This window comes from Ranitomeya variabilis, chromosome 5 (genome assembly GCF_051348905.1).
Source record: "Ranitomeya variabilis isolate aRanVar5 chromosome 5, aRanVar5.hap1, whole genome shotgun sequence".
Lineage (NCBI taxonomy): Eukaryota > Metazoa > Chordata > Amphibia > Anura > Dendrobatidae > Ranitomeya > Ranitomeya variabilis.
This window is the reverse complement of record NC_135236.1, coordinates 522863266-522874892: the sequence shown is the minus strand read 5'-3', so window position 1 is coordinate 522874892 and position 11627 is coordinate 522863266.

The window sequence follows — 11627 nt, the reverse complement described above, 5'->3', positions numbered from 1 at the left end:
TTTGGATGAAATTTGGCAAGCCCCCTCTCCGTCCACAGGAGCAAAATACTGCGCATATTAAATCTCGCTAGCTTCCACCGTCATGAGATTGGGGCCCCCGAAGTTAGGCTCTATACATATGATGGTGAAATGTGAAGGTGAAAGTAAAAATGCTTGGGGGAAACAACAGTTGTGGCTGACAAGGACAGATTATAGCGATGGCGCCAAAGAGTCGCTGCTAAAGGGGCTGCACCACCACACACAATGCACAAACATTTCACAAACACTATACAAACATCACACAGATAGCACACATACAGCAACGCACAAGCACAACAACACACAAATGCCACAACACACCAGACAAACACTAGACCACTCTAGACACACACAACACAAACATCACCCCACAAATACCACAAGACCACCCCATAAATGCCACATGCACACTACACACACCCACACACGCTAGGACCACATGCACACTACACACACACACACACACACACTAGGACCACATGAATGCAAACACACTCAGATGGATGCACCCTATGCACACGGACGAACATTACTGAGCAGCAATATTGGTCAGGTGAAAAAATGCTTCATAGTAAGAATAAGATAATAGTAAGATACATAGTAAAATTTTTCTCTGAAGAGGCAATTTGCATATTAAATTTCTCAGAGGAGCATTGTGCAGCGAATAAGCCTCCTTACCTTGACAAGCCAGCTGGTATGTCACGCTCCATAAGGAGAAACCTTACCCCTTAGATCCCAGTCCAGAGCCTCTCACCTAGCCAAATCAGTTCTCATGCTTCGCACTGACGAGGGCCAACAGCCGGAAACATCGTGACTGCGAATAGAGATACTGATTTGGCTTTTATCCTAAGTCATATTGCATGATTCGTTAAAGGGTTGTTTGTGACTTGTAGGATCGCTACTTCCAACAGGTGGCGCTATAGAGTTTAAGTTCTCTTTTTCTCTGAAGAGGCAATTTGCATATTAAATTTCCCAGAGGAGCATTGCACGGCAAATAAACCTCCTTACTTTGACAAGCCAGAGCTAATATGCCACTCTCCATAAGGAGAAACGTTACCCCTTAGACTCCAGTCTAGAGCCCCTCACCCTGCCAAATTAGTTCTCATGCTTTGCACTGACGAGGGTCAACAGCCAGAAACACCGTGTCTGCGAATTGAGATACTGATTTGGCTTTTATTCTAAGTCATATTGCACGACTCGTTAAAGGGTTGTTGGTGACTTGTAGGATCGCTACTTCCAACAGGTGGCACTATAGAGTTTAAGTCCTCTTTTTCTCTGAAGAGGCAATTTGCATATTAAATTTCCCAGAGGAGCATTGCATGGCGAATAAGCCTCCGTACCTTCACAAGCCAGAGCTGGTATGTCAGTCTTTATAAGGAGAAACGTTACCACTTAGACTCATAGTAAGATTGTCATTATTGCTTACTATACAGGGAGCTTTCATCACTGAAGCTGCTGAGGTAAAGTGAAAGCTGAGCTCTGATTGGTTGCTATGGCAACTAGACAAGTCTGCCTGTGAGGCGGTTTTCATTACTGAGATGTGAGCTTCTTCAGGTCATAGTAATAGTGTTTGAGGGCTGCTCTGTATTTGCTATTCATACTATTACATCTCTTATCAGTGTTCGATAAATACTAAAGGGTCATAATACTAAGGACTGTTTTTTAAAATGGCGACCAAAAAACGATCATCTATTGGGCAAGTTCATCCAAAAGCTAAGAAAGCAAAATTATGTCAAAGAGGTGAAACAAGTCAACATGACTCGCGGCTTGAAAAGAAATGGATGAGACAGGCTAAATGTAAGGCAGCTGAGACATCAGAGCAATGGGAATGTCGTCTTCACAAGATTCGGATAAGGCAGGCTGAAGCAAGGAATATGGAAACATCTGAACAAAAGGATGAATGTTGTGAAAATGACCGCATACGACATATGCAACGCTTGTAAAGATGTAGGCAAGATGATTTGAGTTTGGAAGTGGATCGCCCCCAAGGGCCGTGGGGTACTCCGTACCGGGTCCGATGTTCACTGGGGGGTGTCACGGTGACTGACCCGGTCCGTGGCCCTGAGATGTCTGTGTAAAAGGGAAAGGTCTTTAAAGGGAAAAAGTTTATGTTCGTGACGCCACCTGTGGTATTCGGTCAGGGTGACCAACGCTGCTTTAAGGGGTCCGCTGGGGTGATGTTATGGCAGCTAGATGGTATACCTTCCCACAGGTGAAGTATGTCCCCAGGGCTTCCCGGTGTGTAGATGGTGGTATGGTGAGAGGCATAGAGAAGAACGAGGACACAAGGTTGCAGTCTCTTTACCTTTACTGAAGACTTCAGCATCCACAGTCCAGGGCACCAGATCACAGGGCAGTCCAGAGTTCCCTTGTCCAGGTGAAAATCAGTAGCCTTCCCTTGTGCTGCTGTTGTGTAGTCCCTTACTGCCTATGGCTTCACATAAAGGTCTCAGAGATGCGATGTTTCACTCTCTGTCCCCCTTATAGGATAGGACAAAACCCGTATGACTGGTGACTTGAGCCTGTTTATAGGGTCTCTTAGATAACCCGGCTCTGTAGGTGTCACCGTGCCTCCTGGGTGTAGGTGCGGACAGGTAACCTGCAATTAGCTGTCCTGCCGGTCTCTGAAATAAGGCATAGAGGTCCTTACTCCCTCGGTGTTCCGGCTACCGGGATTTTGCACCTCAGAAGGAGGCAGCCTGAGCGGGGCTGGTCCCCTTCTGGTATCCTCTCCTTTTCTTTGATTTCCTTCACACTCACTGCAATACAATTCTGCCTTTCAATGTCTCTTTCTGGGAGCTGCAGCTCTGAGGGTATGCACAGCTCCGTTGACCCTCTGTCCTCCTCAGACTACTGTCTGGAACTCAACTCCTACAGAACTCCTGTCTGGAGGTCTGTCAGGAACTAACTCCCGTCTGGAAATGACTAGCTTTCCCTACAGACTACCAGTTTATATATATATTGGGAGTGACCTAATATATAGGAGCAGAAGCCCCCCCTGGTGGCTTGGAGTATGAAATGCATGGCATGTTTGTGATACCTGGATGCATTTATCCTTTCTTGCCTCCAAACGTAGCATCACTCTCCCCGAGAGGAGAGCAATACCATTGTGACGACCAGGACCCTGGGGCACCACAGAAGCATTTCACTACGACCCAATTCAAGACTATAGGTCACATTAGAATGTTATAATTGGCAAAATGGACATAATATGCAAACATTGTCAAGCAAAGAAGTTTAACATGGAATGGCCTGGTATGTGCTGCTCAAATGGCAAAGTCAGTTTGCCACCTTTAGATCTACCTCCTGAACCACTTTTTTCATACATGTCAGGAACAACTCCCGAGTCCAAACATTTTCTGCAAAATATTAGGAGATACAATTCATTTTTCCTGATGACATCCTTTGGTACAACAGCTGTACTCCAGGAAGCAGGATTTATGCCAACTTTTAAGGTCCAGGGCCAAATATATCACAAAATCGGTTCAATGCTTCCTGTAGCAAATGAAGATCCAATGTTTTTACAAATGTACTTTTGGGAGACGAACAAATGCAAGCTGATAGACGTTGTGAAACTATACTTGAGACAAAAAAAGAGATTGTATTCTCCCACTGTTAACGAAGAAGCTACTGTAATGGTTGGACAGGACTTTCAAAGCCGAGATATTATTATTCAGCGTTGAAGCGAGAATCTTCAACGAATTGCAGAAACACATGATCATATGATGCTCTGCAATATCCGATAATATTTTGGAATGGCCAAGATGGCTATCACTTTAATCTAACACAAACTGATGCCAATACTGCTAGTTCAACCAATAAAAAAATATCAGCTATGGACTTTTACGCCTACCAAATAATGATCAGACATGGGTCTTCTAACCACATTTTACAATGTAGGCAACTTTTTCATCAATTTATAGTTGATATGTATGCCAAGGTGGAAAGTGAACGTCTTTTGTACATATGATTGAACCAACAAAAACTTAGTGGATGAATATATTCATTTAAGGGATGCTGTTGCTAATGATGGCAACGTAACTGACATTGGGTATGTTTCTTTTGCCGGCTACATTTTCTGGAAGTTCCAGACATATGCATGAGTATACAACTTGGCCAGAGATAAGGGAAGAGCTTCTGAATGGTCAGGGCCCCTCTGATCGACATGATTTAACAGCAAGGGTTTTTAAACAAAAACTGATCAAGCTCATGGACATAATTACAAAGTGTTACATTTTTGGTGAAAGTCAGTGTGGGATGGGTTCACTTGAGTGGCAAAAAAGAGGTCTTCCACATGCTCATTTACTGATATGGCTAAAGGATAAGATACGCCCTGATCAAATTGACAGTGTTATTTCCGCTGAGCTTCCAAAACCAGCAGAGGAACTGGCACTTTTTGAAACTATTTCTAAAAATATGATCCATGGACCATGTGGGCCACTTAATCCAAGATCGCTATGTATGAAGGAAGGAAAATGTACTGAAAAGTATCCTCGCAACTTGACTGTAGAAACACAAACAGGAGATGATGGTTATCCTCTTTACAGAAGATGGAAACCTGAACAGGGAGGATATACTGCATCAATCAGATTAAAAAGGGTTAACAAAACACAGATATTGAAATAGATAATCGATGGGTTGTACCTAACTCTCCACTGCTTTCAATAATGTTTGATGCACACATTAACGTAGAATACTGTAACTCTGTTAAGTGAATTAAACACATTTGCAAATATGTTAACAAGGGCAGTTTTCCAGCTAGTGAATCCAAAATGTACATCTGATGAGTTTATGCTGTATAAGATGGGAAGGTACATATGTATTAATTAAACGGTGTGGTGATTACTACATTTTCCCATCAATGAAAAACATCCAACTGTAGTTCATCTCAGTGTCCATCTTCAAAATGGACAGCAAATTTATTTTACTCCCAACACTGCAGAGGAAAGAGCTGCTCGACCACCAAATACAATATTGACAGCTTTCTTTCTCCTATGTCAAGCAGATCCATTTGCAAGGACTTTATTATATTCAGATTTTCCAAAATATTATACATGGAATATATCGAGAAAAGTATTTTGCAAGAGGAAACAAGGTGCAAGGGTCCCAGGATGGGACGGACGCTCCAGTGATGCTCTTGGACGTGTGTATACAGTGCATCCAAACAATGCAGAGTGTTACAACCTCCAATTACTGCTTCACACTGTCCGTGGGCCAACTTCTTTCACAGATTTGAAAATAGTTGATGGAGAGCTGTGTCAAACTTACAGGGAAGCATGCCAAAAGCGTGGTCTGATCGAAGATGATCAACACTGGGACATGACATTGCAGGAAGCATCTCTCACTCACCTTCCACCTCAACTAAGAGAACTGTTCGCTGTAATAATTCCGAGTCACCTGTCAGGGTCGTGAGGTACTCGGTACCGGGTCCGGTCGCAATTAAAGGGGTGGTCACAGTGGCAGCAACCCGGTCCGTGGCCCTGGGCACCCAAGTAAAAGGGACGGTCTTTAAATGGGTTGTGGAATTAAGGAAAGTTTGTGACGCCACCTGTGGTTCTCGGTCAGAGGTGACCGACACTGCTTAAAGGGGTCCACTAGGGGTGATGGTGGTGCAGCAAAGGTGGTGTCACTTCCCACAGGTGAAGAGTTGTCCCCAGGTCTCCCGGTGTATTTGGCAGTGATGTTGAATGCCGCAAATAATTGGAGGACACAGGGTTGCAGTCTTTACCTGGATTACTGAGATGGTATTCAGCCTCAGTCCAGGGTACCGGTAACAGGTGTAGCTGGAGCCCAGGCAGCCTGAAGACAGGTGGAAATCCCCTTGACAGGTCAGTTTGGGAGCCTTCCACTATGCGCTGGTCTGTGGTCCCTTGCTGCCTGTAGCTGTCTAACAAGGCCCTCTTTCTTCCCTGTCCAGGGACAGTACCTGCACGGTAGGCAACCTGAGCCGTCTCTTTTGGGTCTGTGTTCACGATGACTCCGGACTCTGATTGCTGCTGTACTTCAAGTATTATGTGGGCAAGTCCCTTTTAGTTTCCTGCCCTCCAGTTCTGCCGTGGGGCTTGCAGTCCCCCTCAGCCTCGAGCTCTCGGTACCCGGTTTCTGTGCTCAGCTTAGAGAGGCCCAGTAGCAGTCTTTCTCTAGCTCCTAAGTATCTCTGTGCTCCTTCACTGTCTACCAACTGTCAACTGTCTGTTTGTCTGCCTAGCAACTGACTCATCCTCCCGACCAGAGAGAGCAGCTCCCCTCAAGTCGGGTGTAGAGCTCCCCCTTCTGGCCTGGAGTCAGAATGTGTTGCATGTAAGGTTACCTGCCAAAAGGATTCCTCGTGTCTCCAGGCATGACATTACCCTCCCCGAGAGGAAGGCAATACCACTGTGGTAGCTAAATTCCTGGGGTGCCACAATTACAACCTGCGCACCTTCCGATCCCTGTGCGCTTTGGGATAAATGCAAAAAATATCTTAGTGAAGATATTCTTTGAGTGCAAAGGAGAGTTAATCCAGACTTAGACTTAAATTTCACTGCTCACATATTCAACAAAGCCCTCCTGAGTCCTGATGTTAGAAGAAAGGTGCATTTCTATCAATAGTAAAACTCTAATAGAATTAGGTTTACCAGCACCAAATCGACTAGACTTTGATATTATGAACAGAGATATTCTGCAAGAAAAAAGCTATGATTTGGAAGAATGTAAAGAATTTGTCATATTAAATAAGCCTATTTTGGTTGATGACCAAAGATCGGCCTATATGGCAATTATGGCTCAGATTTCCAGTGGATATGGGGGACTATTTTTCCTAGATGCATTAGGAGGCACTGGTGAAGCATTTTTAATTAATTTGCTGCTTGCAGAAATTGCTCAAACAATGACATTGCCTTGGCTGCTGCATCATCTGGGATTGCGGCCACTCTTTAGATGGAGGGCGCACGGCTCATTCAGCACTAGGATTGCCCTTTAATCTAGTGCTGTCAGAAACTCCTGTCTGTAATATCACTAAGGGCTCTGGGAAAGCTAAGGTATTACAAACTGGCAAAGTAATTGTTTGGGATGAATGTACCATGGCGCACAAGAAAGCAGTCGAGGCCCTTGATCGCACATTGAAAGATCTGCGGGGAACTGATCGTTTAATGGGGGGAATTGTTGTAATTTTTGCAGGTGACTTCTGCCAGACATTACCTGTTCTTAAGGGAGCAACACCAACGGATGAGCTGAATGCATGTCTAAAATCTTCTTATCTTACTACTAATATGCGGGTTCATTTGGTGGGAAATACAACTGCGGACAAATTTACACACCAGCTACTATGCCTTGGAAATGACAGGTTCCCTACTGATTCTACTACTGGTATCATTTCCTTTCCGGAAGATTTTTGTGAAATGACATCTTTGGTAATGGAACTTATTGACCAAATTTTCCCTGATATTTGCAACAATTTTAACAACCATCAGTGGCTTTGTGAACGTGCTATCCGAGCGCCTAAAAATGATAGTATCAGCTCCATACATCTACTAATTCAGGGAAGGCTGCCTGGTCAAGCGACCACATACATGTCTAGTGATTCAGTCATGGAGAGTGAACAAGCCATAATGTATCCATTGGAGTTCCTGAATTATTTGGAGCCTCCTGGAATGCCACCGCATAAGCTCACTTTAAAAATAGGAGCCACAATAATTTTACTTTGGAACCTTGACCCACCAAAAATGTGTAACGGCACAAGATTGTGCATTAAAGTCTCATGCCCAATGTTATTGAAGCCACTATTCTTATGGGAAACTCTAAGGGAGCAAATGTTTTCATTCCACGGATTCCTTTACTACCAAGCAACATGCCCTTCAATTTTAAGAATTTGCAGTTTCCAATCCAACTTGCATTTGCTCTGACTATAAACAAAGCACAAGGTCAATCACTTAAAGTAGCCGGCATTAATTTGGAGAGCCCGTGTTTTTCACATGGACAGTTGTACTTTGCTTGCTCTAGAGTGAGTAACCCCAAAAATCTTTTCATAGATGCACCTGAAAGTAAAACCAGAAATATTGGTTACCAAAAAGCACTACAATAGATAGTTGTTTAACTGTAAACCAATTTTACTCTTTTGTCTGTAAACTACTTATAGATTACACTGAAGGGAGGGGGGAAGGGTTGCACTATGTTGTTAATTGGGAGTAAATGTTTTATATGTTTGGGTAAGGTGCATACATTTTCAATAGTTCAAAAAATAGTAATAGTTTATACTACATAATATGTATTGAATATGTAAAATCAATAAAAATGTTGAAATTTGAAAAAAGTTTTTTTTACTGTAGCACTCAGAAAATGTCGATTTCAGGGTGACACTGAAAATTTTACTTTAGCTACCATAAGCAACAATTTAACATATTTTCTGCGAGCGAAGCAGCGGGTATTCTACTAGATGATCATAAATTTCGTTGTACCCCAGAATTGTATTAATTAAAAAAAACAGCTTCACGCCTCAGAAACAAACCCTCACATAACTCAAGCAATTGAAAATAAAAGGTAAAAAAGTAAGACTAAAGATATAGCTCTCAGAATATGGCAACACAAATATAAAAAAGGGGGTAAGAAGAGTTATTTTCTAGATCTAGGCACTAAATTCTCTAGTCCTTCATTCTATACCTTGCTCAGTAGGAGATGCCATTGTGCCTATTATCTCATGGGTAGTAATTTACTTTCAAGTCTCCTTGTTCCTGATGACAGGTCACGTTCATGCTCTCAGTTATGGTTCTAACTCCTGGCATTGTATATTCCTGAGCCTTGCCATTACGTCCTGGCACTAGCCATTGTTTCTATCTCCTGTGGTTTAGCTTTTTGCTTCCAACAGAGATGCCTACAGCCTATTTTGTACTAACTGTGAGCACAAATATAGAAGTACGGTGGTATAGAGCCAACAATCTTTATTCCAAATACATACAGGTACAAGCAATGCATTAAAAGCAACTACAACATCAAATACAAAGAAGAATCTCTAAGGGTTGATGCACTAAACTGTATTATATGCATTATCCAGAATATGATTTTTTTTATTTTTTATTAAAGAGAACCTGTCAGCAGGATTGTGCACAGTAACCTACAGACAGTGTCAGGTCGGCGCCGTTATTCTGATTAATGATACCTGAGATGATGAAATCCATCTTGTGGTTGTTTAATCCTTATTTTCAGTTTTCAGTTAATGATATGCTCGTACTTCGGGGCGGCCTGTGGGGGTCTTCATGTGGTGCTCTGATTAGGTATTCATCAGTATGGCTTCTGATGGGTCACTGATCCCTCACTGACCTGTCCCTGTATTTTACATAATGATTATAAATATATATTGAAAAAAAACCCTCACAATCTTGGCTGGCGCCATTTTCAAGCTGTTTTTTTTTCTGAATTTCGTAATACCATCAAAGAAAAGGATTAAATCTAAGAATCCTGTTGCAACAGGAATTACATTGTAACCAGTATTCCCTAAAAGCTGAACAATTTGGAAAAGAAAGGGTTAAAACAGCCTAAGGCTAGGGTCGTGTGGCCATATTTTCTCTCATCTGATCAGATCTGATGAGATGAGGGGAAAAAATATCTCCAACTTTTCCGTTCTGTCAGTCAGTGAAAATCAAGCTGTGTTTCTATTATACTTTTCCTCTGATTGTTCCTCTCCTGGTTTTAGCTTATAAATACTGAGGTAAAAAACTGACCAAATACTTAATGTGTGCATGTGGCCTTACAGTCCATGGTGCTGTTCAAATATCCATGTTTATTTTGTAGATCATATTGTCAGGAAAAAAAATCAGAGCCATGCATTTTTTATCTGAGTCACAGATAAAAATCTGACAGACAACCATTTGCTGTCTGTTTTTCACATTGTAGTGGGCAGGACAAACTTTGCAATGTTTTCATATTTTTAGTAATCAAGAAAATCACTGATGAAACAGTAACAAATGTCGATGATAATTGGAGCCAAAACTAACCCAATTACTGATTTACCGGCCTGCAAAGTCCAAAATCCTTAGCGGGAACAGTGATTGCAACTCCAGCCAAATCCAGTTATCCACACGTCTTAGTAGTCGCCATCTTGATATCCACATGTTTGTAGTGTGAAGATCCATGTGTCTTTGTAGGGTCAAGATTGATGACTAGGATTTCTGCCAAGTCTGCTGCTGACAACCTATTTGTGGCATTGTCGCTCCTGGGTATTTCCTTGGTGTCTTCTTTAGGTAACCTTTCTAGCTCGGTGTCTTTATCAAAGCTTTCCCTACAGTTTCCCATAACTGATTCCTTGTCTCGGTACATAATGGTGACATGTAGTGTCCATGGCTGCCTATTTGTGCTTCCTTCCACAACTCTTTCTTTTGGTTTCCTTTTTGCCAGAATGTAGACTTTAGCATTCAATAAATAATGACTAGACGAGAGGAGTTGCTTAATGAATACAAATCTCTTCACCTCACCCTTCTCATATTACTGTGAAGGGACGACTTATAATTCTAATAAACAGACATTTTTTACGTAATAAATTAATTTCATAGTTTATTGAAAGCTAAGCAGCTTGACTGATTTTATCAATTTGTTTCATTCACCATGATGTGTTAAACGGTTACTTCATCGAATCATACCTTGCTCGTCACAATGGTTAAAAGAGAGCCGTCACCATATTTTTACAAATCAGAAATTATTTCATGATTGTAGCTTTTTATTCTACTTTCTGTACCTGATTATGGAGAAAAACACCTTTCTTGAGCTGCTACTTTGCTATATTCACAGTAGTTTAGATATTGTATCTACCACAGCTACATGGACATATTGAAGGGGTTGTTCGGAACTTTAACATTGATGACCTATTCTTAGGATAGGTCATCAATGTCTGATTGATGAGGGTGCAACACTGTCTGTTATTTCTTCAATCTAGTGTATGGGATCTTGGTGAGCAGCAGTGGAAAGGAACTTCTAAAAGAGCGTAAACTAAGTAACTAACAGCTGTTCCCAGTTTCAGCGGCATCTACAACTGCTCAGTTATGGAGCTGCACAGCTGTGTCAATGGAATAGTGGCTGCAGCCGGGTACTGCAGATCAACCCCCCATTAATTTGAATAGGGGGCGGATATGCAGTACCCAGCCATGGCCACTATAAAGTCGATGAAGGGCTCCGTAAGTGAGCAGTTCTGACCACCAACAACTCCGGGACCAGCTGATCAGCAGGGGTGCTGGGTGTCGCAACCAGTACTATCAGACATTGATGACCTATCCTAGGGATAGGCCATCAATGTTAAAGTCCCGTACAACCCCTTAATAAATGCAACTGATGTTTGAGCCCCCACCTGTACCTCTTTATGGGTTAGGCTACAAATGGAGAAGGACTTACTGTGTGTACAAACAGAAAAGAAATCATGGCATGTATGGAGGTATTCTTCCCTCGAGAATATGTAATGTGCATACAGTAATAAAACCTGTACCAGAGTTAAAAGAGACTCTATGTATTGGGAAGCTGTGCGCCTTTCATGTTCTGTCATCGAGCCTCTGTGTGCTCGGATAAACTTATTAGAGAGCCTAGCTAATATTTTAATTTAAACATTTTATGTCAATATAAATGTATAATAAATTGAAAGTGGTACTATG